Below are 25565 nucleotides of genomic sequence, written 5' to 3' on the forward strand. Positions count from 1 at the left end.
AGCTTCTATATACTCAACATTGAGTTCGATGATGGTGCACGCCACTCCATAGTGGTAATTAGTTTCATAATAAGCTGAGAGTTAGCGAAGGCTATCATTCAGGGGACTGATATGATATTTATCTGCTGTATATCTGTCTGTGTCCGCATGATATCTCCAGAACTAACCGATCTATACACTTGAAAGTTTGCTTGAAGCTTCTATATACTCAACATTGAGTTCGATGATGGTGCATGCCACTCCATAGTGGTAATTAGTTTCATAATAAGCTGAGAGTCAGCGAAGGCTATCATTCAGGGGACTGATATGATATTTATCTGCTGTATATCTGTCTGTGTCCGCATGATATCTCCAGAACTAACCGATCTATACCCTTGAAAGTTTGCTTGAAGCTTCTATATACTCAACATTGAGTTCGATGATGGTGCATGCCACTCCATAGTGGCAATTAGTTTCATAATAAGCTGAGAGTTAGCGAAGGCTATCATTCAGGGGACTGATATGATATTTATCTGCTGTCTATCTGTCTGTGTCCGCATGATATCTCGAGAACTAACCGATCTATACACTTGAAAGTTTGCTTGAAGCTTCTATATACTCAACATTGAGTTCGATGATGGTGCATGCCACTCCATAGTGGTAATTAGTTTCATAATAAGCTGAGAGTTAGCGAAGGCTATCATTCAGGGGACTGATATGATATTTATCTGCTGTATATCTGTCTGTGTCCGCATGATATCTCGAGAACTAACCGATCTATACACTTGAAAGTTTGCTCGAAGCTTCTATATACTCAACATTGAGTTCGATGATGGTGCACGCCACTCCATAGAATTTGGCTGAACGTTAACGAAATCTATTACGTTATTATTCTCGGTAACCGCGATAGCAGCGATAAAATCGATGAACAAACTCATTATAAAACAAACTGAGCACATTTTAATAAGTAATATTTGGTGGATTGGTTACGTGATATGTGGTTTACGTACTCCTACTTCGATTTTGAATTAATACAAGTACAAGATTATTGCCATTTTGTTGTTTATTTTGCCTTGCACTAGAGTTGATTTAAAGCATGTTGACATAGTGTAACCGTGTGTCATACTATACTCAAAGAGGAATTAACAGAACGATAAAAGGCCAGAACGCTAGAATCAACTTAAATAAGTCCATGACGTCATAGCAATGTGTTTACAACCTCATTTATTTGGAGTATGAAAGGATCATGTTAACAAATGTAAAAAGTATGAATTACTTTAAGTAAGCAACCGATACAAGACATCCAAAACATCCTTTCATCCAGACATTTTAGAGAATTTCCCCATGGTATATTGATTGGGGAGGGGTACTTAATGAATAGTAGACGGTCGGACAGACATCGGGAGCGCTACATGAAGCAGGCGCCGGGACTCCGAGGGCTCTGGATAGGACAGCGATGCCTAGCAGCCGAGAGTGACATGTAGATGGGTATAAGGTAGTAGGGAGAGAATAAAGTAAATAATCATTATAATTTTCTTCAATTTACCCATCCCGGTGTCATACCTCTACTTAAGTGTGCGAAACAATATGTAGCATATTAGATGTGAATAAAATAACATGTTAAATTGAAATTGTTAAACTTGTAAGACCAAAACATTTACCCCAACACAACTCTTACGTATGTTAACGATATAAAAATTCAAACACATGTAAAAATTGTAAATTGTATGTGTTTAAAATGCCAGGATAAGTTATTGTGATAAGATAGCGACACAACTGTTTGATAAGAATGGTTTTGTCAAACTCAAGTTATACTTGCAGAATCATTCTTTTATTTCTTTATATTATTATATTAACTTAATTTAATTACTTGAATTAGCACAAGAACTTAATAAATATATTACTAATTTGTTCTTACTCACTGGGCCATGTGTATCTTAGTTGATATTTAGCTCACCAACATGTATTCTCTATCTCTAACTGATTTTCTACTTCTTCCCGTGAAGGTATATGATAACTGTACAGTACAATATGTCTAATCATATAATACAAATATATTATAAATCTTACTAATATTTCATTGGAAAATTCTATGGGGATTTTTTAATTAAGAGATACGACTAATACAAAAATAGTTCATAACAAAACTAAGAAGACTAATACAGGACAGAGTTTTTAATTCAGTGAAATTAATAATTTTCTTTACTTCGTCTAATTATATCTTAAGTTTATGGTGAACCATATTTTTGCATTAAATTTCAAAGCAGTAATTAGTATTGTGATAATTACGCTTTAGTATTAAATGTAAATTTTTCAAATAACTGTTAAAAGGAATTTAAATGACATGATAAACGAGTTTAATATCCGAAATCAATGTTGAAAAATATGTAAATAAATACACAGATAAACGTTTTATCTATATGTAACAATATACTATTCAAAACTGCACACCTTTCTGAGTAAGTTCTCCTATTATGCATGAGTTGTCCATTTCCCCTACCGTAGTCCCGTTTAGGTTTAATAAGCAAAGCAATTTCCACAATTCCAGCAGCTCTTATTAAATCCAGTGTCTCGTTTCATTATGCAAAAGACTATTGGGTTAAAATGATCCCTCCACAAAGCTCGCTTTCTTAAACTTTACTTATTAATCTTGCTCTGTGGCAACCGTGGCTAAAGTTGAAATCAAATTACAATTTACTTTTTTATTTAAATTTTCTACGCAATTATAACATCTCTCTTAATAAAACATCATCTCTTACATTGTGGAAGCTTTTGAACAAGAGGTAAAACGAATTAATACTATTTTTGGCTGAGCATCAGTGAAGCCAATCAATTGTGGTAATGAACAAATTTATTTATTTCTGTCTGTCTAGCTGATGTCCGTGCGATGTCTCAAACGATCTGATATACAGGCTTGAAATGATGCATGAGTTTTCGTTATGTGTAAGAAACACTGATTTTGGTAACGTTGCCTATAACTACATAGTATTAGGCTGAGCGGAATAGTTTACATTGGTCTTATGAGTGAGTGGCTATTATGGCAACAACGAAATAACATAATAAATAAATATGTGGACAAACTAATTACAACAATGAAAGATTATAACATTGGTGTAAACCTTTTTTTTGCATTTGTTCATAATTAAGCTACAATACGTAGTGTGTTCATACAGTAAAGAAAAAAAGCAATGGATTAATGACAAAAGTCGCTGAGAAAATGTATGAACCCTCATGCATTGTAATACCTTCTATACCTTACTGGAAAATGTATTATTTAAATACCTTCTTGAACTCGTTTACACAATTTAAATGTATCATGGGGAAAAATATTGCCAGAAATTTTATCATTTACTTGGAATTTTATATAAAACTCCAATTCTCCATAGACAAAAATAATGTCTACCACGGTGCATGTCCAACCACACAGTTTGGCTGAGTGCCACTATAACACAATAGGCTGACGCAACTTCTTTTTTGTCTGCTGGGGAGGGGAGGGTGTCAAGAAATCTGTTCTGTGTGATGTCTGCCTCAGCATACCATCTGTCCGCAGCATACCATCTGTCCGCAGCATACCATCTGTCCGCAGCATATCTCGAGAATGAAGTGAGCTGTAGACTGTAAAATCCCTACCTTGTTAGTTATAGGAATTTATAGTGGATCACAGACAAACTTAGAACAGTTAACGTTCTTTTTGAAATAAAGTAAACGTTCATTTGAAGTAATTTATTCCAGTATTATAACATTATTATTGAATTAATGGTTTTCTTTTTTACCTGTACAAATTTAATCTTGTTTTGGGACATATTATGTACCATTTCTAATCATGTAATTCCTAGACATTGCTTAATTACTACAAAATATGCAAGAACTTATTCTGTAAACTCATTCTCGTACATATTCCAGTCGTGGTTATCCACGTGGTTCGGTGTATGTACCTGCGGTATTTACAATACTCGTGATCCAATTTATCAGTTATTTGATTCAAGACTTAAGCTAACGGACATATCGCAGAGTAACACAGGACCATATCGGTCTTATTGAACATTTATTTATAAGTGTGTTAAAATAGTTTTATAAATATATGCACGTAGAATCTCCTCGTTCAAATGTGAATTCAGATCGAGTAATTTAAAATAATGCTTCACTTAAATAACAACATTTCGTTAAAACAAATTTAAAATTCCACGTATGATAGATGCCAATGTTATTTAACAGAAAAATTTATGTTTGGATTGTACCTAAATTTAATAATATATTATACACTTTAGTTGATAGTATTGTGCATCTGTCTTAACCACTGCGATAGGGGGGTTGGGAAAGATGTTCGCCTTCTTCGCGTTTAGGTAGGGGTGTTCCTTATCCTTACATATATATATATATATATATATATATATATATATATATATATATATATATATATATATATATAATTTATTTCCAAATAACAAATAACAAATAATTACAATAAATCCAACAGTAATACAATAATTCAAAATAAGGTAAACATTACATAGCATATATAAAAAAACATAACATAGCATATACAAAACAAAAATGATTTGCTCAGGCTGACCAAGTTTACACTTACCAGTTAATTAAAAGGAAAAATACAATGAACAGGATTTTTGTTGGTTGTTTTTGTAAAATGAAACCTCCAAGGCAAAGCCTGATTGGAGGAAATAACGTGTACTTATTGGATAAGAAATTGCCGTCAAGTAATACAGGGCTGTATATTCCAATATTATTGAACAACTCCCTAAGAATTAAAATAGTATATGAAATTTGTATTCTTATAAAAGACATTATTATAAATTATATCAAAAATTTAATAAGTATGTCTCATTGAACAATATAATATGAAAGACTTAGTACAACTCCGACCTATACTCAAGCACAAGAATTTTTCACACATCACTCACAATAGAATATCATCAATATGCATCCTTATATTCAATAATACAACTACTATGAACATGTACACATATTATGGTGTTTAACTGACGAATCGCTTATTTCCTAGTAACAACAACATAATTTTATTTACCAAGGGAAGACTTTCAGTTGTATATCCAGGGGTGGGTTGCAGTATATGGGGTTTTATCTGACAAATTGCTTATCCACCAGTAACAACACAATTATGTTCACCCATTGAATATTGTCAGTGACATGTCAGGGGGTAGGCTACAGTATATGGGGTTTTATCTGATCTGACAAATCAGTTATCCACCAGTAAGATCAACATAATTATGTTTACCGATGGAAGACTGTCATTGATCATTTGCTCGTTTATAAATATTCTTATATCTAGTTAATTTTCACCTCTGAATCATTCTTCGGAAACGTCTCTCTATGTTACAAAAACGAAACATTAAATCAGTTATTACTTGGAGTGATTTATTATAAATTAGATGTCGTGCGTTTCAGACTCAACACAAATAAAACATTCACCAATAATTATAACTTAGTGTACTGAAATTTGTACTAATTTGATCATAATAATTAAATATATATACAGGCACTAGTGCTAAATTGGATCCATTTTACTTTTAAATAATTAAGATATACCTTAAGGCCATTAGGAATAATATTCTCTGGATATTCATTGGTAGTATACATTTAGTTCTTTGCACGAGTTATTATTATTTTTTGAAAACTGTAATAGTAATGAATTATTCATTGCTCGCCTATTATATATGCACGTGTTGATATCAATCAATTTTATTCTGGCAATACATTGTGTTAAGTCTATATAATCCTAACTAATATTATAAATGCAAAAGTGAGTTTGTTTGTTTGTTACGCTTTCACATGTTAAATGATTGAACCAATCTAAAATTTACTAAGCTTTTTACATGGACATTACATGAAGGTTCCAGGTTAATATAGGCATATGTGTACTTCGAAAATCCCTCCGTGCTACGTCCCAGTTGTGGAAACATCCGTATTGGTCTTTAAACCTGCATTACAGCAAAACAAAGATTATTAATTGAAAAGCCCGTTAATTGTAATCAAAATGTTCTATATATACATTGCTTAATGACAGCACAACCATATTTGTAATTAATTTTTTCCAACTATTTTGAATTTGTTTTAGTTTATAGTGTGAAAGCATAGAGTAAGCTTGAGAGAGACACTTCCTGAAGACTGTTCTAAATTACGATATACGCCCTACTACATGTATACGAGACTAACGCTGTTGGACTGGCCTTCTCTAAGTGTGGCTATTGCATGGACTAAGTTTTAAGTACATGTCAAGTGGCACAAGACCGACAGAATTAGCATCTTCCATTAAACCCACTACAAATGTGTAGTTGGACAGTGTTTTTAATCGTGCATGGTTTTATGCGAAAGGACATTTTTCACTTTTTTCAATTCACCTATATAGAAATCTTTATCACATTTGTTTCAGGAATGCCTAGTTACCAAAATATAATAAAAAAGTGAACTGCAAGTGTATAATAAAAATTTGCATAACTTAGAACCAAAGTTTTACAATTATGTGGTCTTTACAATTACTGATTGAGTGTGGTCGGTTCTTACTAAAAGAAAACGACTGAGTATATGGAGCAACAGACTTATTTCATCAAAAAAAGGAAGCTATCTCCTCCATACAAACGGCTTGTTTACTAAATATTGATGTTTTGTTTTTTACAAAGTATTCGTACTAGGCATGTTTTGTAAGATATGTTTAAAGTAAAAACTTTCAGCATATTATAAATCCACTTGAATAAAACCTGTCAAACTAGCCTGAGCTATCTATATACAAATATTTTATACTTTTGTTAAATACACTCTATGTTGTACTTACAAGATTACTTAACAATAATGTGCTATTATATTTTAAACAGATATAAATAACCACAAAAATATTAATAAAGTAAAATAAATAGGCCGTAATTTTTCAGCACTAAAGTGAACTTAAAACTCTCATATTCTGAGTGTTAAGCGCGATAACAATGAGCTCATTAGAGAACCGCCCCTTGAGTAGCGCGTTTGTCTACAAGTGGGTTGAAGATATAACTGCTTCAAGAAGGCAGTTAGCTCGTAAGAAAATAAAACTCATGTATATTAATTAAAGCAGCCATTTTAAAGTTAAATACATTGTTTGGCAGTAAACAGACATTCCTTTAATCTACTCCTTCCACTCTCAAAGAGTGTCCTTGCAATTTGTTTATTTCATGGCAAAAAACATCTTCATGAGAAACTGCACCTGTTGAAACTAAAAGTGATAACGGATAAAGGATGAACTCAAAGGGATTATACAGCAGAAAAACTGGTTCTCCCGCACCGCAGCTGTGAGGGTGGTTGCTTCATAACGTTTCTGTGTTAAGATTTAATGCATAGGAAAGTGACATTGCAAAGATTCGGAAAAATCATATTACGCAGAATTGGAGTACCAACTTTCATATAAATATTGTAACGTGGAAAACCAAATTGAAGTGTGATATTTGGGCCGTTTGTTTGTGACCTTGGTTAAAAAATGCTTAAATTTCCTATTTTACATTACTGTAATTCCTCGTGGATCGATCAAACAACTCTTTCTCCATTTTAATATTTATGTTTAACCCTTTCAGGGCCAGGACCAAATATGAGATGTTGCAAAATTTTTTCACATATCATATCCCTGTGACTAGTCAAAAGTGCCAGGCTAAAATTGGCGATTTTGCAGTCTCTAAGATTAAAATTTATAACTTTTCATAACAATTAGAGAATGACCTAAAAGTTGCACCAAATTACTCGTATAGATATATACTATCAACAAGAAAATATATAGATGTAGTTTTAAGTAATTTAAAATATAAAAAAATTGTGTTTTAATAAGTTACATAAACATTTTTTTTATTTTGTTTTGTAAATAACTAAAAAAGGAAAAATAATTTTAGTGTGGGAAGCTATTTTATTATATTTTACATTTATAAAGGAACAACCATACCAAATTTTGTGTTATGTCTCTCATAAATAAATTTTTTATGACACATTTTGTATAAATACGCATAATTGTACTTCGCAACAAGTGATACAGCAACTGACTCTTACACTGCAAGAAACTTAAAATAAATATTCACATTATGGGTGTACCGGTAAACAGATTATTGTAGGATCCATAAACAGCTTCAATACAGTTAAAAACACTATTTACCAAGAAATATTTACACAATTTTATTTGAAATTTATTTACACTTTTTCTATTTACAAATATGCTACTTACAATTTTACTCCCATGAGATCGCAAATTGTCAGTCATTGTAACTACTACACACAATAGCTAAGCACGTAACTACTAACACTACTAATATTTACAACCACAAAATAAAATAATAAAGGAGAATCCAGCATACAACAGTACGATTACACTAAAGCATAAAGTATTAACAACAATAGATCGAGTCAGCTGATAATGTCACGTGACAATTACGAAATAAAAATGCATAGACCTCCAAAATAAAAATGATATTCATATTAATTATCTACAAATATACCAGGGAATAAAAAAAACATAAAACTTTAATCATTTGACGTCGTATTTATTTAAAAAAAAAACGACGAATATCAAGGCGGCAATATATTGTCAAGGCGGCGTATGTCACCGACGGCAATATATTGCCGCCTGGCACTTTCCTGACGCGATCTGTGGCGGCAATATATTGCCGCCTGGCCCGGAAAGGGTTAAACAAATTATTTTAAAGGGCTATAAGAAAAAAAAATATTAAATTATATTGAGACCTTGAAATGGATTTTCACCGTAGTAGGACTAGTCTCAAACATTACTATTTTCATACCATAACAATTCTTACTGGGGATTTACTCATGTCCATGGATATAATTAAGTACCAACGTAATTAGTAAACATCCTTCCTTCCCAAGTTATAACAAGGTAGGAATACGCTATAACACTTGTCACGTAACAGACTTCAAGAGGTTGCAAAATTTCAAATACATACATAATTTCTTTGGATACATATGTTACTATGTCATGTTATAAAATATCATTTGACTGTTCTCGCTTTGTTCATAAATTGATATATACGTAATGTAGACTTTATTTTTATCCTTAAAGCAATGTAAAATGTTCGCTAATGCTCAGCCAAAGTCCTCGGATTGCTTCCATCACTGAAGTCATACGTTTTTCAAGAAATTTAAATCTATATGTTATTTCGATTTCGATTTTTATTTTTTATAGTGCGGACAGACAAAGAGATATGAAAGCTTTCCAGCCCCCCAGCCCCCCCCCAGGGGGGTAGACTTCGCTAACAATTAGCTAATTAGATTGGTTACTAGTACATGTAATTAATTTAAAATCCTAATATCCTCACAATAGTATCAATGCGTAAGTGTCTTCCTTTGTTTGTTTTGTTTTCATGCATAAACTATCCAACTGATTGTACTGAAATTTTACATGGGTATTCTTAGGATTCCTCAAATAAATAAAGGCTTATTGTTATTTCGAAAAATACCTCCAGGCTACGCTCCACTGATCTTTAAATTAGCAAATAAAACTCGTCTTGGTCTCTAAAGTTATGAAATATGTCAAATGTAATCAACTGTTCTTGTAAAAGTTCTTTATTATTTTAAATTTGTTTACATTTCCAGTGAGTAAATTCTGTTACGAGTAATCATTACTTATATAAGAGTTTTTAGATATCAGCGATTGAAGTAGGTAACTTGCCTACCTTATAAAATGTACTAAAGCATTAGATGGTCGAAATTTGACTCCAAAAACTACCTTTGAAGCAGTTGGCTAGAACTATGCTATTTGAAAGGTTCCTAGACTGTGCTTTTGAAATAACGTTCCAGCGCTAAATGCTCATAAGTATTAAAGATATTTTTCAGTCAATAAAGAAACAAACACGTATGTAGTGTCATTGTTAATGTACTTTTTACTGTTACGTTTTTAGTAAATATTAAGTATTACATATAAAAGACAGACTATCTAACTTTTACTATAACTTTTTGTTTTAAATGTCATCTCAGTTGTCATTTGACAGTATTAGGCTTCTGTGATCTTTGATATAGCTTTCATTTTATTAAAAATAAGAAAATAAACCAAGGATTAAAAAACATTGAGACAAAAGTAAACTAAAATTGCCTTAAATGAACACTGTTTTGTGGCAACAAGGGAAACTCAATATTGGCGTCGGAAATATAATTCACTCCAACTAGCATTGGAACGCATACTAAATTGAGTGAAAAGTAGGGAATAACTGCTTCAGATGTAAAACTGTGCAGATATAAAAACCAAATTAGACCTTTAATATACGTTCAAAGACGGTTATTAAACCTATCTTAGTTGTCTTTTGACAGAAATAGGCTTCTTAGAGCTGTATTTATACATATATTCTTGATCGGAAAAAAGGCAAAATCATTAATGGAACATAATACTAAGACCGGAGTAAATAACAATTATTACGAGCATACACTTTTTAACATATTTTATTGATCGTGGCAAGAAGGGAAACTTATCATATCTGTAAAATATAATTCACTCGAACTAGAAGAGCTCATACATGTGCAAGGGCTTAGAAATTGTTAGCGTAGCCGCGGGTAACTGTTAGTTAGATTATATTATACTAAACATATGGTTAATTTTGTTAATAACAATACTTGTTATATTGGTTATTATTGGTTTAGTGTATTTAATTATATTACAATAAATCAGTTAATGTCATCATTCATATAATCTATAACTGAAATCCGCACATAGATGAGCTTGTGTACCAGCACAAGGAAATATAAGTTGGATTATTCGTCTCTCATTTGCAAAAAATTTAGGCAAACTAATATCACAGCAAAAGTGAAAGAAAGGCCAAGTGATTCTTCCACCCAGCGTCAGACTTAATTACAACAAGTTTTTGTTGTGGATATCGAATTGAGCCGGTGTTCATAAACCGAACTGACTCCCGTCCCTGACCCTTTTTTCATTTCCACCCCTTTCCCCGATCATTCTTCTAACAATATCTCCATAAAGTTTACAATGAGTTTATGTATATATACAGGGTGAAATTAAAAGAGTTGATAATTGTAATTACCTTTAGGTTACTCATATTATAAAAGTAAAATGTTCACAACATCACAAACGCCTGAATTTCTCATGAAGTGATCAAGAAACCTTTATATACTTTCCTATTTCTTTTATTTTCTCACTTCAAACGTGGTCGTTTGGACTTACATCCTTGTAAGTCAAAGCTCATACTCAATCATAACGAACACCCTATTTTTCTATAATACAGTAACCCTGTTACAGTACTTAACTTTTAACAAGATAAAACAAAATATTCTACATTGTCTAACATAACAACACATTGTACATGAACTTTATAGATATTAAACTAACAAATTTAACAGCGATAAAACATTTTTATAAGTATCGATAAATTTTATGTATTATTAGCGTTTTTTGTAGTGGACACACATATGTAAAATGCATGTCACTAGATGTAACTAACAGAATTGTTCAAATTTTTCTGCACCTAAGCTTTTAACAATATACGGTAAATCTCATCTCATTACGCTCATAGTACAGTAGCAAACGAAGTACAAACCTCATGTTAAAGTTTAGGTGGCTGTAAATTTGTACCAAGGCTGCCAACATTACCGCAGACCGAGTTACTGTCCTGTGGGTTTTGATAATTAGATGGCTGCGTTCCAGATTCATAATAAGTACCGGGACTCGCTGGAAGTGCTAAATTCTAATTTACATGCATAGAATGGTTTAAATATCCATATAATTACTGCATCTACTTTTTCTGAAAATAAAATTTTCGGTCTTCATTGAAAAAATGTGTGAGCGTAAATTTTTGGTATTCTGTGTACATACTAAATTGAAATCTTAGCGCTACGATTACATAATATTACTGTAATAAACACAAATATTTCAGTCATATAATATATAGGAAAGACAAGACATTGAATAATTAACTGACCAAAACTTTGTATACTTTTGAACCCGAATCTTGCTGCTATAAACACTTTATTCATTATTTATAACGAAACTATGTATATAACACAATATTACACATTTTAATATAACATGTGTACTTTTTTAAGCTTAATTAGAGAATTTTACTTCACTTTTCATATGTTATTACATTAATCAGAATAAATAACAATTTTTATTTAGTAATCTGTAGTAATAAACGAATATTTAGTAATATTCGAAATATATCAATTATTTAATTGTGAGTTTACTTAGGAAAATCTTCTTCCTCATTGTATATTGTGACAACATAATTGGTAAGGGACCCAAAGAAATTAGTTATAATATTAAATACTAATTAATTGTGCTAGCCAGTGTTAGCATTTTTACGGAGAGAACAAAAATAAGTAAGCTAAAGAGCTCAGTAATTCAATCAGAAATGACGGACCATTATTGATTGGAAGGAAAATATTTATATAAGCAAAATATCAAAACTCAATCTTTTTTGTTGACGAAGTAGCAGTGGGTCGGCTTATATCCGAGTTCGATTGATCTCCGATTGTAGGAGGTTGTCAACGTTAGTGCGAGTTTGCTTGTTACAAACTTAAAAAACATCATAAAACAATGCAAAAAATGAAAAGCTATTCCCGAAAAATAAAATATATCAAATATTGGATCGCAAACAGTTTAATTACAGAAATCATGGATAGGGACATACTCAGTAAACAACTAAAAATTCGACACTTCAACACTATTAGTAATAGAGCAATTCAAAATTTGTTGTAATAAGGCCAACACATTAACCAAAAGTGGAAAGGAAGGGAAAATTTAGGAGAATTTATGGGAATCGTAAACCAAAGAAATTTTTCCTATTGAAAATTTTTATGTGTAAATAATAGTAGCGAAACTAACAAAATATTAGTAGTTGCTGGTCAGTTTAATGTACGCCAATGAGCGTAGTAATTTGGCTAGAGCTATCCCTCCTATCTCAGAGGTTGCTGTTAATGACGAGGAGTTTCAGGTGGATTCGGTATTACAACTTTATCAAACTACTGAGGAACAATTAGAGAAATGCGTTTTAGAACGTGAGGGGGTTCAGCTCCAGACATTGGCAATTCTTACAAAATGTATTAAAAGTCATTTCGAAATTTAAAAGTTCCTATAATTCATGTTATTACCGGTAGTGTGTCTCAGGGAATTTATCCCGACTTTTTAAGGTTGGAAAAGTAATTCCAATTTACAAAAGTGGAAAGAAAAGTTTATTATCAATCGTAGGTAGATCACTCTCGCTTGCGTTCTAGCAAACCTTATTATGATAAGTGTTTTAGATTACAGTTTCTTTATTACTTAACCCGAAGGGTTTCTTGTAGTAAAAAAATTAGGATTTAGGAGTGATACAAATATTAATGATAATCTATTTAGGAATTCTAAGGAAATCCATAACGTAATTAGACCTAATAATAATGAATGCTTCATAGAGTTTATTCACTTGGCGAAAGCTTTGCACTCAGTTGACCGTAGCATTTAACTAAAATGATGGCTAATGCCGGTATTACGAGAATAACACTTAATTGGTTTGAAAGCTACTTAAGTGACAGGCGTCAATTGGTGTCAATAATGGGTAATAACAGCAGAGACACAAAAATGAGGTTATACAAGGGAGTGCGCTTGATCCAATACTCTTTTTGATGTATATGAAAAATTTTGGTAAGTTTAAACTAAAAAGTGTCAAACTATTTCTGTATGCGAAAGACACTGATCTGATGTTCCGAGAATCTAAATACGTTTAAAGACTTTTTTGCCGTTTAAATTTAAAATCAGCCACAACAAAATCTACGGAAATTAAGACTAAATTAACCCACAAAATTAACCTGTTGGCAAAACCAGTGTTCATAAGACTGCTCACACTGTTGTCTACATATTATATGACCGGTCATATACATAACCGCTGAGATTCGAAATAGGATATTAAAAAAGAACTTTCCTTAATTTCCACAGACAAATTAGGCGTGCTTTAAGAATATTATTACTGTTTGTTATTAGACCATATATGGCAGGATTGTTTTGCCGGAAGTAGGGCAGCATTATAAAGGCAATATCTGGGTTTTAATCTGGAGCCTTCCAGGTAGCCTTATAACGGCTTCTTTATAAACATTGCTTTGACAGATGTTACATTGACACTATTTGAGTTTTTTAAGTATTTGATATTAAATACGTGTAAGGATAGCGAAGTAGGTGGATGTATCTGTGTACTAATGCATCATTAAATTAAATTGGTGAGTTAAAAAAGGGAGACACATTAAAAGAAATGGCATAATAGTTGAGAAAGCCAGGTATGTTCATTATACCAAGTCACTTATTGGAATAAGATACTCATTCCTTAACTTTGAAGAATAGATATTGTTTTTTTGAATAATCGTCTTAGTACAAGAAAGAACACATTCCAGGAATGTGTCCCTTTTTAGACTTATTGCAGCTTTAGCACGGTTGATGATCACCGCAGCGCCATCAGTCATAAACATTATGATTCTTTATTATTGCAGTAGTTTGAGGTTGTATTTAAAGCTGTGTAAGTAAGAGTGAGTAGTGTACCTAAACAAACTCGGTTGTTGTGTTATTATCATGTGAGAAACGGATATGTCTAGGGAAAAGGGCAGTTCAATGAAGATATATATATGTATTTAATAAAGAAAACTCTTTCTCCCCGATGAGTAGGGGAAAGTAGTTTGTTACTTAAAAAGGATTGCTTATTCCAGAAAAAGTGACCGAACCAAACTGTGAGTGCAAAAAACAATGAAAAAACAACTTGTATGATGGTAAACCTAAAAATCTACAGGATTCGTTTTTAATGGGTTTGATTGAAAGATGTGATGTTGCTAGACATAAACCATCAACTGAACATTCAAAACAATTCAACTTATCTCTTAAATATTTTGCTATGAAATTGACTAAATACAACATTATACTAGATATAAGGTATCATAATATAAAACATTGTGTAATCAATCACGAAGAAATAAGCTAATATAAAGAGTCGGTTAATGGACAACATAAATAGTCTGAGCAACAAAAATGTGTTTTAGCGATCAGCTGGTTTTAAAATCCATTAGTGAGAATAATATTCAAACTCTGGAAACATATAGGAAATATAAAATACACTTCTGGCATCAAGAACTGAATTGCAATATTACTGAACATGAACAAGAGTTCCTTTTTTATTAAATAAATCTTGAATAGTTTGTAGATTAATTCTATGATATTTACTATATTTAATCAAATATAGCAAAATTAATCAACAATAAATATTAGATGTACTTTTTTAATTTTTATACCTAACAGTTTTAATACGTTTAACTCGCCTATGTTGAAAATCCTTGCACTATAGACATACAATGTTAGCAACAATAAATGACATATACTGAAAGTAATAAGTGCAAAAAATTTTAAAATATTACACAGGAACATTATTTTATGAAACATTCAGATATATGTTTCAATAAGGCCTCTAGAGTACATAAAGAATGTTATTAATTTACCAGAAAATTACTTTACTTATATGATGAAATGTAAGCTCTAATTCATTTTAAACGAAACTTACATAATCGTTGGATGAAAACCCTGACCTACGGAAAATATTATTGATATAATTTAAGATAAAGTTGTATTACTTGAGGTCAAAATCGGAGGGTGAATAAAGGAAGAAAGAGTGTGACGTTAGAACGGATGTAGATTAGTTACTTTTACATTGGTTCTTTCTAAACAGCCCCTTTGTACCCGTATGTAGCCCTTTCTTTCTCGATCCTAGGGTAGTACAAAGATAACGAGGATCTTACAAAACTTAATTCTGCCTGAGGTAATCATATAGGTCGAAAATCCTTTTTATTTGTAAAGCGTCTTTTCACTGAAATGATATCCTTCTTTATCACGATCAAAATTTAATTATACAAGGATCTTGTAAAGATATGATTAAATTAGTCCACAGATGTTAAACCAAAATTGGCAACTAACGGTTCGTCTGTATAGGTGAGTTGAAAGGGGCGTATTGTTATCATGATCGGCTAAACTATAGCCTAACAAGTGACGATCTAATCTATAGCCTAATCAACATGTCTTCTTTGTCACAGTTTGCCAACGTTTGAACAAGCTGAGGCTGTCTTCTTTGTTGAAATTATTTTCTGGCTTAGTTATTTCTGTGTTCTCTTACTATCCTTGGAAAATACTAAGTTACGTTGGCTAATATTCTTTGTATAATTATATTGCATGTTTAATTTTAAAAATTAGTATAGACTATATGGAATATCTCTAAATCTAGTCGTACACAGTGGAATCGTGTCCTTCATTGATCTCAATCAATGCTATTTATGAGCTTGAATACAGCTTTGATGTTGCGTTACCATAATATACTACCTATATATGTTGCCGATGTCAGGACGATAGGCCAGTTTCCAGCGTTATCCTTTTCCCCTTTAATCTAAACGTGGCATATTCTAAAATATTCCAACCTTCATAAGTTGTATTTTATCCATTTTTGTAATCTCTTGAGTAATATTGTCTTCTCAGCATTCCAGGTATATACTTAGGAAGATTTCTCCAGGGCTGGATTACGATTAAACTGGGCTTTCATTTATCTTGGTTATCTATGTCTCGAATTTACTATACTGCCGTCCAATTTATTAGTGGTCATAACATCCGAAAATGGTAAACGCCTATTGTTTTCATATTGTATGGTATTCTTGATGTTATTATACATCTCATTTAGGAATTGTAGAATTCATCTTAAATTGTCATTACCGTGAGGACAAACTGCGCGCACATCGTGTACATAGCAAACCCATAATACGGGATTGTTCTGCGTTCTCTCCAGTGCGATCTTTTCAAAGTTTTCCATGTGTAAATTTAGCACTACATGTGACAATATAGCCCCATTGCAACCCTGTCATTTTGCTCATAGAGAAGAAAGAAAAAAAATTAGTTAAGTATTTCTGAAAATTATAAAATTAATTTTCCTAATAGTACTCCTGGAATTGACATTTTGTTGAAAGGCAATTGAAACTGTCAACACTGAAGAGTACAAAATGTTTATTCCATTTAATTTTTTTTACAATTTTAATGCAATGTCTTAAATCTCTTAGGTTTGAATCCATCTTTCCTAGCATACATATAACAACTTAGACATATGTTCCATATATAGTATTTAGATGAGCCATTCAGCAATGGTGGTTTGGGGTCAGAGCTAATGAAACCTTTCATTGAGGTGTCTATTATGAATAAGAATATGAATAATTTATTCACACAATAGAACTCACAGGTTTTCTGTGTAAGTCAAAAAATCGGTATCAAAAGTAATTATAAAAAGCAACAGAACAGCATACAATTTAAAGGTAAAAAAAATAAATTCTTGTGACATTTTTAACATCTATGTAATTCATATCGAACATGTCATCATACGTATGTGCTAAAGAAGAAAGCAATCACTACCCGCATCTCTAACAAGGTGTGACCGCACACGGTCAGTTTAAACGGACTTTTCTGTTGTTTGTGTGTTTGATGACTGTACGTTGTGTAACAAACTGCGTCCTGTAGGAATTTACAACAATGAACGATAAATGATAACTTTTACAATAATACATGTTCCTTAACAAATATCAATAATAAATACTGTAATTAGTAACTATAAATAATTAGTAATAATTACCAAATCAAATCAAAATCTTTTTATTCATATACGCAAATCAATAACATATAGAATACACTTCCATAATTTCAATGAATAATTCCCCATATAGACTACGTATAGGTACGTGTAAGGGGAAGAGTCCATAAATCAGCATTTTCTTAACTTATATTATTGTGTAGTATAGTTTTACATTAAAATGTACAAAAGACTGGCTTGATTGTACAAAATACATTATTGTAAAAATTATATATATATATATATATATATATATATATATATATATATATGCATAAATACATACATGGTACGCATACATATGCAAACACACACACACACACACACACACACACACACACACACACACACACACACACACACACACACACACACACACACACACACACACACACACACATATACATATACCCACCAATCTCTTTACAGTTTAGGCACCGCTTAACCATCATATTACTATTAGATGGATGAAAACAATCCAACAGCACCACCAAACCACATCTCACAATAATAATTCTTACTCACACAATATTCCCAAATAATTTTCTATTAACAGGCTTCTACATAAGTTATTGGTAACGCGAACGAATCAGTGCCTCTGCAGCAGCATCACCCAGGCTGAGCAACCACTGACCCACCCTACGCTTTTACTCGGCTACACTTCCACCCTCTGCCTCCAATATGTGCTCTGGTAGATTTTTATTAAAAACACATGAGCTATGTAAAAAGATTAAAACTTTTCTATGGAAGAATGTGGTCTTGGTATCTAATATCCAAACTGTATTCTATTTCTGGTAGTATAGTTGTGGTAAAGCGCTATAAAGATAAAATCTTTGTATTTTTGTATATGCAGTAAAAGAGATTTTATATATAATTGCCTTACACTTAAAACAGGAAACTCGTTATATAACATATTAGAAGGATACCAATGTACAAGATTAATAAAATATTTCATTTTACGTGGTTCAGTGTACAGTTTCAGACCGTAATGTAAATATTACTCTTTATTACGGTTATCTATAATTACCGATCTTATTCGCATCATATCCTGTGAGAATAGAAACACATTTCATTGATATGCATTGGTTGAGATAACTCTTTCGATATAGAGGTTATTTAGGAGATAGCATTTTCCACAAGACCGTTATACTTGTCCTTTTGCTGTCGAGTGTAAACGTGTGCAGTATTTCTACCCCACGTAGAGTTGTCGAGCCACATTTTCACTGTCCTCCTCTTCAATGTTTGTGTGCAACAATTTATTTTCCCCTTCTTTCCTCCTGTTCTCTCTTCATATCTACCCTAAGGTAGAGTGAAGGGAGACCTCTAATACGGTGCTGTGAACAGTGAATAGTGATATTCTGTGGTGTCCATTCTCTGAAAAGCGCTGCCTACAACTTGGTATACCATCCCCATCCTTTACACTCACGTTTACCTATTGTAACTATGTATGTCCCTTTCTCTCTCCTAAGTAAGTTAACGAGTAATATCCTCTTGTGTAGTAATCACTCCGAGTTTGTATGTACTCGGTAAATGGTTTGTGATTTAAATAAAGAAATATTTATTCAGGTTCAATTAATGACTAAAACCCCTCTCCAATGTGTTGAATATTTAAACATTCACTCCTGCTCTATACTGAGTAATTTTGAGCTGATTTTTGTATATTTTAATTGTAGTAACAATATCAGATAAAGAGCGAGCGATGATGATAGTAGAAAGATACAGGTTTAACGTCACATAAAGGGTGAGATAACACTCGCATCATTATTTACCCTGCCATCAGCTGCAGCCACCATTCTGTATCAATTTTTCTGCCTTATCCACTGGAAACATGTCACCTCTGAGAAAGGAGAACTGCGGAGTTCTGTGCAAAATATCTGGCTAGAAACAAACCCAGATCGAATTAAAAATATATAGATTATTGCCAGTGTTGTAGGTAATATGTAATAGTAACACCCAGGTTGTTGAAAACTTCTACATGTAAATTGCATTATAGCACCAAAGAATCAGTAGAGCTAAATATTAAAAATTTTTATAATTAAGGGAAATATAGATTTTATAAAAATAGTTTTGCTGTAACATATTAAAATACGGATAAGGTTATATGGGTAAACAAATTTTTTAACCTTAAGTTTAAGAAAGATACATGTGGCCTGTGTTAAAGGATGCTTTATTTGTTCAAGTTAGACCACTCCTCATGTGCACTACTAAATGTTAAAAATACGGTAAAATCTATTTAAAATAAAGTAAAAAATCCATAACTAATTTATGGGTGACCAGTGAAGTGCGTAATCAAATTTTAACTAAATACGTATTTAAATTAAAGTAAAGACCACCTTATTCTTGAGAATTGCTTCATCCCATTTTCTAAAAGATCATTCGCTTAGATAAAGACTCTTATTTGTAACACATGAAAGATAATGCGATGGCATCGATCCTGTCCAACCCATGGAATTGGCATGAATGTTTTCTGAGTGAAGCAGGAAGTATTCCTAATACTCAGTGATAACAGGGTAGCGTAATAAACCGATGCAGCTGAGCATGTAAGAACACGAGCATAGACAAGAGATAGTGCAGAGAGGGATGGTCCCTTTTCATCCTAAAATAAATAGAGCCCTTCCTTGTACGAAGAAGAACCTATGTACCAAATTCAAGCCTCTAGGACATTTGTATCAAGTGTGACTGGTAGACGGACAAACAAAGGTTCAAACGGATTGTCTTCTACCTTTGTAACCACAAAATCAATAGCATTCTTCTCTGGACAGATACTAAATGTAGTCATTAGGGCCATTCCATCATGACTTACAGCACAAACGGACAGACAGACAAACAGAGATCTACACGATTTCAACAAGGCATTCTTAAAATGTGTAAACAAAACTTACAAAAATATTTAATCATCCAGGTATTAAGTTTTACGCCCCCTACTTTGTCTGATAACCACTTTTGAACTAAGCGTTTCTCTAGTATCAGAGAGTTTTCTATCTATTCGTGTATCAGTTTTTATAACCTTTCATATGTGTTCTTAATAAATAAGCACGTAAGTTTTCACCAAATAAAAAACATGAAATGTTTTAAAAATTATATATAAATATATTAATATTTAAGAATTTTAGATTAAAATAACACGGATTTTGCTTAGAAACATACATTAAGCGAGCGCGGGCATACTTTAAGATATTGTTAAATTGGATTTGTTAATATTGAAATATGGTTATTTTAAATAAGAATCAATGCTCGTCAATTTGGACCATCAAGTAGTATATACTAATGTATGATATGTGTATTTTGTAAATATATAACATGTAATTTCAAAGAAAATCACTAAGATTTTTGCAGCAACTGTTGTTAAGTGATAAAAACTTCAAAAAACATAAAATACTGACATTTTACTTGATACAATTATAAAATCTATATAACTAATAATCATATAATTTTAGACTATATTCACCAACTGGAAATAAGTTAATAAAATTTCACAGTTATAATCTATTCAGTTTGATCATAGCCAGGAACAGATGTGTATCTTACATCATGAAACGTGTTACGTTTTGTATAACAGATAATGAAATTCGATTTCTCTATTGATATTTTTTAGTGCTAGAGCTGTAATCAAATTAGGTGGAAAAATCATTTTAAACAACTGTAAGTAAGAATATGTTAGAGTTATAGTATATAAAATAATGATATACATATATAGCAATGAGATATACTTCTACTGTGGCTGTAACTAAGACAAAAACAATCAAGAAAGGTGATAAGGTGCCATTGTACTCTGAGACAGACTGTCTCTTCCATAATGTTGGGTAAATAACGACCTGGTGGAGAAGGGAGCTGTTGTGGGAGGAGAAAAGTGGATCTCTTGTAGGAGGGTTACATCGTTTGTCTCCTTCCTGGAGAAACTCGTGCTGATTGTAAAGTGCTTCTGTGGTCGTCATTAAAGTGTTTCAATGTTTGCCTCCCTTTCTCCGAATTATAATCAAGACTCGCTTACTGTATACTTGTTCGTTTTTCACTTTTTTGCTATATTGTATCGAATAATACATCAGCGTAATATTAACTTATACTGACTTACATCTGAAATATATTTTGCTTCTACATCACAATAGAGCATTTCCTTTACTCACTTCATTATTATATATAATTACAGTAATATTTCCAAGTGTTCTACAACTCCCTCGAGTACAGTTAACTTTATTTCTATAAATCACAAAGAATATATTATGGCTACAATTTAATTAAATTTTACATGAACACCCTTTCTCTCATATTCTAATTGAGATACATTATGTAGTAAAAATTAGTATCTGTATGTTAGTGAGGTCTATGTGCCAATTATGATTTCTTTCTTTTGGGAAAACAAAGTTTATGTAATTCAGTTGTTATTTGTGAATGGTGTTCAATATGTTTTATAGTTAACACTGATTAGTTTTGTGTATTCATGTTTCTTTTTTATTTTAGTAACAAGTTTTGAGCTATGACACATGACCGAGCTTTCTGCAAAATCTAAGGTGTAAATATTTATAGTTGTAAAAGCTCCTTATCTTCGTTTCATGTGTTATATACTTCAAAATGTATCGTAATCACATATGTAAAATATGAATGCGTCAAATAAAAAATTACAAAGACAGTAAAACTTCTTTGTGCTTAAAGTGAAGGAAAGACGGAATTCTACTCTCTAGCCATGTTCTGGCAAAAGCAAAAAAGCAAAACCCTATGTGCCCTATAATCCGGGCAGCCTTATGGATGTCCAGGAGCGGCACATCACTAACTCGCAAATGTCAAGACTCTGGGTTGAAAGGGTAATTCGATAGGTATAGTCTCATTGGAGTTGGTGGGTATCGTTCCCTAAGTGTCAGAGTTTCTTGCAAGCCTCAACATGAGGGTGTGCCACCCCTGCCTGTTTTGACTGGAGAGGCTGGTTTAGAGCTGGCCACCCCTTCTGTCGAGGATACATGACTTTCGTGCCTTACATTTTTCCTCTATTCTCGATAGGAGGTGACCTCTATCCCCAACCTTATCCATCCAGAATATCCTGCCACTCCGGAAGCAGCGAAAAGGTCCTTAGCAGAGAAAGAAAGTAATGCTCCAGGAGGTTTATCTGGGGAGTGGCTTCGGATGGGACTGCCGTTGGTAGTATATAAAAGCATTCTAAACCACAAAATCCTTACACCTAGTGGTTGGTCTTAGGATAGTAAAGGTTAGAAAATTAGTTATTTATACATTTTTCTTATTGTACTGTATTTTATACTTCACAAAACAGTGCCTTACATTTATTTGTTTAATATAAGTAATATAAATCATATTTATGTAATCATATGATCTATGCATAAGATGTATTCCTCTTCTATGTTACTAAATTCTATTATAAGATCATAAAGGATATTAAAGCACCAATTAACTATAACTATTAACTCCTGCTTAAAACTAAATAACATATATTAAATTCGTAACCGTGGTACAAAACAGACGACAATATGTCGACTTGACATGTAAATTACACCAACTTTCTGAGAGAATCAAATTCCGTTCTGATGTTTCGTTATCCAATTATCTTTCCCCCAGCAGCTGTTCCTTCCGCCGGAGGTAAGTCGTTGCTGTGCCATGTCCACTTCAACTTCTTTCAAATATTTCAAAAACACATTACTGTATCAACCCCATGATTTATCTAAAATATATTATAACAACATCACACAGTAGTTTAAACACCAACTGCTCTTATAAAAAAAAAAATTAATTAAACCCAACTAAATATTTATTTATATTATATACATTTTTATATTTACTTTCAAGTACATTAAAGTTATAGAAAAAAAACATAAAAATCAGTGTTAATATTTTTAATTGTTGGGTTACCAGAATCCTTCGTCAGAAAACCACTGATCAAGAAAGGATACAAACTAAACTTAAACCAGTAAATTGTATATCCAAAAAATAATGTTAATAAGCAAATACCATAAACAGCAAGTTTAAAAAAAACTGAGTATGGAATATTTGTACATTTTGACACACTCATAGAAATAAAATGTTATATAAAATAAGATAAAGAGAATCATCTTATATAGCTACAAATATAATACAACATATAATGGGAAAATACCTTTATATTACATGGAATATTTGTCTGAAATATAGTCTGAAAACTAAATGTTGTACTTTTGGTAACATGCTAATACATGCCTATACTTAGCTAAAATCTAGACTTATTTGCTGGCATAAATCTATTTCCCCAAACATTTGTAATTTTGTTATCAGGAGTGTATGCAAAAATAAATGAACGATCCTTCAGTATTATTGTACTCCAACTTAACAATTGCTGCTAAATTTATTAGTTATTTATATTTATTTAATTGTACCACTAGTGTTGCTTTTTATTATGTGTAGACTTTATTAACATTTTGTGGTCCCGCTATTATTGTTAATAGCGTGATGATATGACATAGTTGTATGTAACTCATTCATATTACTAATTACGTTTTTGTATATTAATATTATATTAATGTATATGTATATTAATATTGTCACCTCGATAAATTGTTTACCTTATGATTGTTAATGAATGATGTGGATTCACATCTAGTTTACTGCAAGCTTTTACCATACAGTATATATGAGTGATTTAAATTTTACGAATTTTTTCAACAGAAGAATAAACCATTTGTTTTATTTTTCTTAAGACACCAAAGAGTGATTGCAGTGTTATTTCTTTTTATTATATTTTGGTTCATTTTTCGAATGAGTGTGTTTTAATCGTTCTTACAGTCCCTAAATGTTGTAATAGTTTAAGATTCAAATTAATTAGCAATGTGTATTCACCTCTTATTTACTAACAACCTCAAACCTTAAGAATTAATACTCCTTTTTCCTGTATTTCAAGTTGTACAGCACAATAAATAATTTAAACTATGTTTATTTCTAACAGAAACTTTTAATAAGACATCTAATATTTGAAATTAATTCTAATATATAGTATTATATCTGTTAATAATATTATCAATATGGTTTCATAAAATGATCGTCCTAATATTTACGCAATCTTATAATATTTGTTCTAAAACCGACAATTAGTGCTAATTTTACTTTTATGAAGCCTCTAACTGCTTGAATCAATAGCTCCATGGATTAAAACATTCAAATTTGAATGCCCCTACATAATAAACTTCATCATAATAAACTTATTCATTATGAGGTAAGAGTACCCCACTCCTCATGATGCGAAAGAAAGCTTCGCTAAGGTTGCATGCGAAATTTCAGACCTTTAAAACTCATTATGTAATTGTTTATTCAGCTATTTTATTCGTTTTCATCATGCTTAGTAATAAAAACATGTATAAATGTTCGTTGACTCTCAGCCAAATCCCATGGAGTGATGTGCACCATCATTGAACTCAATATTCCTCATGAAGCTTAATGCAAAATTTCAAGTCTATCGGTCAGTTTGTTTACTAGCTAATGTGCCCCATGAGCAACAGTCTTCGCTAAAGATTAGACAATAATATTCAAAATATTAAAAATTAAAATTCTTAATATTTTCTCAAACCCTAATTTTTGTGAATTTTTTGAATATCTGGTCCATTATCGTAGTTAAAATGCAATAAAAACTATCGGAACATTTATTTTGCTATTATACAATTGTAACACATCCTTAATATAGAAGCATCCTCTACGTTAAGTACAAGTTAAAAAAAAGTTTGTACATGTTTAAATTTGAGTATTGCAAACGATTCAAACTCTGTCAGTGACACTACAGGCAATAGTTTGCTGAGGTATCTGATTCTGTCAGCACCTGTTCCTCATTATTGCACAACTTTACCCGCCATATAAGCTCCTTCGCTTTCATAATTTTTCTTCCTTTTCATAAGTTTTTTGAATCTTGAATTCGTAAATTCAATGGCATGTACATAGTGTTAATTTGATCTTTTGTTTGATTTTGTTAGCGTAAGAAGTATATTTTATTACATTTCCTCATGTACACGAAACACG

This window comes from Homalodisca vitripennis, chromosome 2 (genome assembly GCF_021130785.1).
Source record: "Homalodisca vitripennis isolate AUS2020 chromosome 2, UT_GWSS_2.1, whole genome shotgun sequence".
Taxonomy (NCBI): Eukaryota; Metazoa; Arthropoda; class Insecta; order Hemiptera; family Cicadellidae; genus Homalodisca; species Homalodisca vitripennis.